We start from the raw sequence: 8,336 nt of genomic DNA, 5'->3' as shown, positions 1-8,336 counted from the left end.
TGTCTCCAGATGATATGGAAAAGACAACTTTTATCACGCCTTAGGGAACTTATTACTACAAAGTCATGTCATTTGGTTTGAAGAATGCAGAGGAAACATATGGGCATGCCATGGTAACTCTCTTCCATGATATGATCCATAAAGAGATTGAGGTTTATGTGGACGATATGATTGCTAAATCCAAAACTGAAGATGAGCACTTAGATCATCTAAGGAAACTATTCTCCAGACTTGAAAGTTCAAGCTGCGGTTGAATCCTGCAAAATGCACCTTTGGGGTCCGATCTGGTAAACTCTTGGATTTCGTTGTTAGTTCAGAAAGGCATTAAAGTTGATCCCAAAAAAAGTCTGAGGCTTCCTGGGTTGACTCAATTACATCTTAAGGTTCATCTCCCATTTGACGGTTATCTGTGAACCAATTTTCAAGTTATTGAGAAAGAATTAAACGATCGTGTGGAACAAAGATTGACAAAGGGAATTTGAAAAAATAAAGAATACTTGCAAGAACAACCAATCTTAATACCACCTGTTCCTGGTAGGACTTTGATCATGTATCTTACTATGTTTGATGAATCAATGGGATGTGTACTTGGGAAACATGACAACACAGGAAGAAAAAAACATGTCATTTACTATATGAGCAAGAAGTTAACTAAGTGTGAGACCAGATACTCACTCTTAGAGAAGACCTAATGTTCTCTAGCTTAGACTGCTCGACACCTAAGACAATATATGGTTTACCATACTACTTTGTTGATATCTAAAATGGATCCAATAAAGTACATATTTGAAAAGCCTATTATCACTAGAATAATTACTCGATGGAAAATTGTACTAACAGAGTATGACATTCAGTATGTTACCTAAAAAGATATTAAAGGGAGTATGATATCTGACTATCTTGCTCATCAGCCTGTGGAGGGTTATCAACCAATAAGGTTTGACTTTCCAGATGAGGACATCTTGTTTATCAGAGATTATGAGATTTCATACCCTAACGAAGGACCCGAACCAGGATCACGATGGACGTTTGTGTTCGACGGTGCTTCAAATGCTCAAAGTCATGGGATTAGGGCAATCATTACTTCTCCAATTGGCTTTCACCTTTCATTCACTGCAAGATTATATTTTGACTGCACTAACAATATGATAGAATATATAACATGTATCTTCGGAATTGAATCAACCATTGATCTGAGAATCAAAACCCTCGAGGTTTATGGTAATTCAGCTCTAGTAATCAGTAAGACCAAGGGAGATTGGGAAACTCGGGATAGAAAGCTAATTCCATACAAGAAGCATGTCATGAAGCTGATTCCCTACTTTGATGAGATCACTTTTCATTATATCCCTAGGGAAGAGAATTAGCTAGCAGATGCTTTGGCTACCTTGGCATCCATGTTCAAGGTCAAATGAAAAAATGAAGCACATTCTATTCAAATTATCTATTGACTGAGGCAGATTCTGAAGATCACCTTAGTTTTATGAAATTAAAAGGTATCTAGAGAAAGAAGAGTATCCCAAGAATGTGTCAATCACTAATAAGAAGGCTCTGAGAAAGCTTTTTGCCAAGTTCTTCTTGAACGGGGATGCGTTTTACAAAAGGAATTATGATTCTTCTTCCTCAGGTTCGTGGATAGACACAAAGCAGACACGACCATAAGGTCCATCCATGAAGGATGTGAAGGAATCCATGCTAAAGGGCCTGCTATGGCTAAAACGATCATTTGAGCTAGCTATTATCAGACAACCATGGAGGTTGATTGTCACAACTTTGTCAAGGGATATCATAAGTGCCATATCTATGCTGATAAGGTCCATGTGCCGCCAAATCCATTGAGCATCTTGAATTCTCCTCGGCCCTTCTCTATGTGGGGTATTAATATGATTGGGGTGATCGAACCGAAAGCTTCCAATGGTCATCGCTTTATTCCAATCGCTATTGATTACTTCATAAAATGTGTCGAAGCTGCTTCATATGTTAATGTCACGTGACAAGTGGTTACAAGGTTCATCAAGAAAGACGTAATTTGTCGCTACGAAGTTCCTAGCAGGATTATTACTGACAACACCAGTAACCTGAACAACAAAATGATGAAGAGCTATGTCAAGAATACAAAATTGAGCATCATAACTCTTCACCATACCGGCCCAAGAAGAACGACATTGTAGAAGCAACAAATAAAAACATCAAGAAGATTGCCCATAAAATAGTCAAGACTTAAAAAGATTGGCATGAAATACTTCCCTTTACACTTCATGGCTATAGGAGTTCAGTTTGTACTTCTGCTAGGGAAACTCCATTCTCCATCGTATATAGCATGGAAGTTGTCCTCCCAATCGAGGTGGAAATTTTGTCATTCATAGTTATTATGGAACCCAAACTTGATGAAGCCGAATGGATCCAATCTAGATATGATAAGCTTAATCTCATTGTATAAAAATGCTTGACGGCTCTCTGTCATGGTCAGATATACCAAAGATGTCTCAAGAAAGCTTTTGACAAGAAGGTTTTCCCTCGGGTATTCCAAGAAGGTGACCTCGTGCTCAGGAAATACTCTCCAACATACTCGGATCCACGTGGCAAGTGGACTCCCAACTACGAAGGACCCCTTCTCGTCAAAAAGGCTTTCTCAGACGGAGCCCTAATCCTCACCACCATGGATGGGGAGGAGTTTCCACTTCCCGTGAACTCCGACGTAGTCAAAAAATATTATGCCTAAAATGAAATGGATGAAGAGCTCACTAGATTGAAACCCAGAAGGACAACCTAGGAAAAAATGGGTATCTCGATAGACAAAAAAAAGAATTGTCCATGCAAAAATTAGGGATCAAACAAAAATATACATAAGCCCACTAAGTTGAAAACCTGAAAGGGCGACTTAGGCAAAAATGAGTATCCCGGTGGACAAAAAAAAGAGAAAAATGTCCAGGAAAAAGTTAGGGATAAAAGAATTTGACCGCAACCTTGAGCCTACTTCATCACAGTTAGATCTCAGATGGCAATAAATCAATCCAGTCATCGTTAACCGAAGTAAAAAGTTGGGACCTAGAACTTACAGCGGATGGTAGCCTATGTTGTAACTAATGGAAATTCATATAAATTTCCCATTACCATTGTCGTTACCACGATTGAACTGACTGACTGTAAAAGGAATGCGTCTTAAAAGAAAAGGAAAACGGAGTCGCCACCAAATTTTATTTATTCCTATAAGAGAGGAAAAGGGAAATAGTCGATAAAACCCTTAAAAATGATAAAAAAGTGTATATATGGATATGGATTGGTCTCACAACTAAATAATAGGTTTGAAAGTCGATTACGCAAGGGGAAGGTATTAGCACCCCTCACGTCCATGGTGTCGCACCCCAAAATTTGACTTTGGTTTTGTTGACCATATCCTGATTAATCTCGTTGTCTCGTATTCATCTCAATTTCTTAAACTTCGCATGACAACTGGTTTGATTAGGTTTTGTCTGTTTTCGTTGCTTACCGCGTTGTATTTCGTTGTTTTAGCAAAACCTGGCCGATATCGTTGCCTCGTATTTATCTCGCTTATCTCTTTTGTGCGTGGCATCGCTTCGATTAGGTTTTGTGCGTTTTTATCTATTTAATTGTTTGTTTGTCGGTATTTTGACTGTATTTCGAATATATTAGAGTTTTCGTATTGTCCGATTATTTGTGATTGTGTTTGTCAGCGTTTTCGTGATGTCGTGTTGATTTTATTATTGCCTAGGGTTGTTTATTTAATTACGTGTTGTGCCGTGTGATTTAATCGAGTCTGTTTGAGTCGTGTTGTTGATTTTACTGGTTTACCGATTTACTGGTTTATTGGTTTTATCAATTTGTCTGTTTTGCTGTGCAAATTATCATCGTTTTTATCGCATTCGTGTCGCTCGATTTTATCGTATTTTAATCGTGTGCCGTTTAATATTATTTGTGCTTAATATTAATTGTGTTTAGTTGTTAATTAGTTTATTTAATTAGGATTAATATTATATTAGTTTATTATTATTATTATTATTATATAATATATAAATTATATTATTAATTTATGTTAGATATTTTTTTAGGTTTCCTATTGTTTAAGTAATCTAAATATATATTATTAATTTATGTTAGATATTTTTTAGATTTCCTATTGTTTAAGTAATCTAAATATATATTATTAATTTATGTTAGATATTTTTTAGGTTTCCTATTGTTTAAGTAATCTAAATATATATATATATATATATAGATGTTGTTAGTAAGAAAAAGGGGGAAAGGGTGGATCAATAAGGAAAAAACGTGTGGTGAGAGAAACAGAGAATTGAAAAGAAATATTTTTTCAAAAGCATTACCGTATTTCACTTGTTCTTCATTTTCGGTAACCCAAAATCGTCCCGATTATTCACCGAAACACAAAACCGATTTCATATCTTTGAAGTTCGTTGAGTCCAGGTCACAAATATCCAAGGTTCATTTCATTCCGGTGTCGTTTCACCGATCAAAAGCGACGTTGAAGTCAGGTACTCACGAAGGCAGCCAGCACTGCGTCGGTGACGGTTTCCAGCTTTCGGTCGATCATTTGAACGATCAGAAGTTCATCCTCTTCACACAAGGTAATATTCTTCACTTATCTCTGAAATCGGCAAAGTTCCGACTTGCCGACATGTGTTTTAATATATTATTTATATATATATATATATATATATATATATATATATATATATATATATATATATATATATATATATATATATATTATTTTGTCTATTATATATCTAAATATATATATATATATATATATATATATATATATATATATATATATATATATATATTACTTTTGTCTATTATATATTATTTGTCTAAATGTACATATATATTATTTTGTCTACTATATATTTATTGTCTAAAATATATATATATATATATATATATATATATATATATATATATATATATATATATATATATATATATATATATATATATATATATATATATATATATATATATATATATTACTTTTGTTTACTAAATATTGTTTATCTTTTTATTATTTTGCATATATGTTTTATTTAAATGTTAGTTAAATTAATTATTTGTTTAAATGTTTATTTTAATTAAATGTTTATTTATATCAAATGTTTATTTTGTCTAAAGTAAATGTTTATATTGTTTTTTTTATATATTTGTTTATGTTGTTACTAACCGTTTCGTTTCAGTTTCAGCTCGATTAACTCCACTAACTATTCGTAATACTAACTATTCATAGCTAACTGTGTTGTAATAATTTACTTTCTCGCATTTTTTATGTTCTGTATTGTGTGTTTAATCGTATTGTTCACGTTTTATGTTAAAAAATCGAAAAATCCAAAAAAAAGAAACCCGATGCGATTCCAACGGTCGCCGTTTAAGAAACCCTTTTCACACACTCACAAGCTTACTCTTGGGCTTCCTTATAATGAGCCCATTTATTTATTGTTTCAGGGTTTAGGCTCATTCAAATCTTTTGCCAGCTTTGGCTTTTCAGTTTAAAAACATTTTCAAAAGGACGTGTCAGTCTCGAAGCCTCCCGCCTAGGTCGAGCAAGAGATGGCAAGACACGCCAATCTAAAATCCACAAAACAGACTTTCCCCTTTTCTTTTGGGAGAACTACGTGGATTCTGATTTCTCCATTGCGCCTTGGAGATACGTAGGCATGAAGTCTACGACTTTATCGAGTCCAAAAGCAAAAAAATCAAGTTCTTTTCTCATCTCCCCAATCAAACGATCAAAGCGAAAAAAGCAAAGCATTCACATAAACATAAGCAAAAAGGTTCCTGTGGAGTACCACAGATGTAGAGGGTGCTAATACCTTCCCTTTGCATAACCAACCCCCGAACCCGTAACTCTAAAGGGATTTATCGTTATTTTTCCCTTCCTCTTTTTGGATAAAATAAAAGACGGTGGCGACTCTTGCATTTAAAATATTTTTCAAACGGGTTAAGTTCAATCAATACTTAATCTCGTGAAAAATCCCGCCGCGACAGAATGGCGACTCTGCTGGGGACATATGATTGAACTTATTTGAGGGTTTGGCCTATCTTTGCTTGTTTATATGTTTGCTTTGTGAATATTTGCTAAATTGTATTGTTTGTAATGTTTGTTATTTTGGGTTTTGGGGGATACTTGTGATAAATCCTATACCCGGATTTGGGGCACATTTGAGATAGGATGGATGATAATTCAGGTTGACTTGATAGGAGACAATCCTTACCGAGTTGACTTGAGCCTTTGTCCGCTTGGTGGAGGCCTCTTTGAGGGTGATAGTGCTAAACAAGTCATTTGTGAGGCATTGTTGCTTTCGACGGGCCCGTGAAGCCAAGGACCTTAGTTTACCTTTACCCCATCTTGGCCTTACTTAGGATGTGATGCGGTGACCACTTCGGACCAAAAGTCTGGTTTGGTTGATACGCGATATCACACTCAAGCGAGATTCTTTTGAGAATAATATTGGAAAGCGAGCAGTTGCTTAACCCGGTATTATCCGAAGAAGGATCCATAACCTTGGGAACTTTTAGAACCCGTTTGGCAGGTGAACCTTAGAACTTATCTTGGGGCTTTGTCCTAAACTCCATGCTGGTGATGAACTTTGAGCCTTGTATTGTTTGACCATGTTTGTGTTTGTTGCATTCATGCATGACATGCATTCATTCCCATCATTTCAACCTTTTTCCAAGGAACTTAAAGTGAGGATTGCAAATATTGCAGGAAACATGGATTTTGGACGGAGAAGTGTGAAAAAGTACAATCTCATCAATCCAAAGATAGATGAACTAAAGAAACTGGTTTCTTCGATCGCATATCCTATTGGTTTCAGAGACAGATATGGGGCACTTATATCTTTATTGACACTTAGGATGGAAGAAGGGTTATTGCAGACATTAGTACAGTTCTATGATCCAGTCTATCACTGTTTCACATTCCCAGACTATCAACTCATGCCTACATTGGAAGAGTATGCCCAGTTGCTTCACATCCCAGTTGCTGATACAGTACCTTTCTCTGGTTCAGAAAAGTTACCCGAGCACAGTTCTCTTGCAAAAGTGTTGTACATGAAGAAGTCAGAATTCAAGAATAACTTCACCACCAAAGGAGGACTTCCAGGTTTCACTGCCAAGTTCTTAATGGGGAAGGTTTCTTATTTTTCCAGTCAAGGTTGTGATATTATTGTGGAGCATCTGTTCGCCTTGTTGATCTACGGTTTGTTACTATTTCCTAATATTGAAGGTTTTGTGGATTCATATGCTATACGCATCTTCCTAAGTGGTAATCCTGTTCCAACTTTGCTCGGAGACACCTATCATTCCATCCATTACCGTACTTTGAAAGGAGGAGGAACCATAGTCTGCTGTATACCGTTACTCTACAAATGGTTTGTCTCTCATCTTCCTAAGTCAGCTACTGTTTGGGATCGCAAGTCAGGACTTCAGTGGTCACAGAGGATTATGTCTCTTACCCAGTCAGATATTGCATGGTATAGTAGAGTTTTAGACGATGTGAAGATCATTGATAGTTGTGGGGAGTTCCCCAATGTGCCCCTCATGGGCACAAAGGGAATCATTTCTTATAATCCAGTACTTGCTAGGAGACAACTCGGTTACCCTATGAAGAACAAGCCTCCTAACATTCTTTTAGAAGGTATTTTCTTGAGGGATAACGAGGAGGACCCTACCATGAAAGAGAGAGTAGTAAGAGCTTGGCATCGTGTTTGTCGCAAAGGGAGACTTGAATTGGGTAAGAAAGATTGTACCTCCTATGAGCCGTACCTCCAGTGGATCAGAGCCAGAGCTATACAGTTGAAAATGCCATACCCACATCATGATCCTATCAAACCCGCTCCGTTGAAGACCCCCTACCTTCCGCTAGATGACAAAGAAGAACTCCAAGCCACCTTGGAGAGGGTCAAGAAAGAGAGAGACGCTTGGAAGGATAAGGCCCAGGTGCTCGAAATGGAAAATGAAGAACTTCAGAGACAGTTAAAGGAGCGGAGTGGAGAAGATCGTGCAGGTAAACGTCCAAGGGTGCAAGAGGATTTATTTTCCTCAGGCACAACAGATTACTCCCAGATTCCACAGTCCTCAGGTGCATGGAAAGGTCTTGTAGACAGTTTGGTGAAGGAGAAAGCTTTTATGCAGAAGGCCTACGAAGAAAGAATTGAGAGACTTGAAGGACAACTCCTACTTGTTTATGCTCGTCCTGATGACACATGTCCTTAAATGGTTTTCTTGGTTGTATTTTGGGTTGATAACTTTGTATATTTTGATAAAAATGCTTAAAATGAAAATTTTGTTTTGTTATAAAAAAT

The sequence above is a fragment of the Lathyrus oleraceus genome, chromosome 1 (assembly GCF_024323335.1).
Source record: "Lathyrus oleraceus cultivar Zhongwan6 chromosome 1, CAAS_Psat_ZW6_1.0, whole genome shotgun sequence".
Lineage (NCBI taxonomy): Eukaryota > Viridiplantae > Streptophyta > Magnoliopsida > Fabales > Fabaceae > Lathyrus > Lathyrus oleraceus.
The sequence above is the reverse complement of the archived record's forward strand: the minus strand, read 5'-3'. Positions refer to the sequence as shown.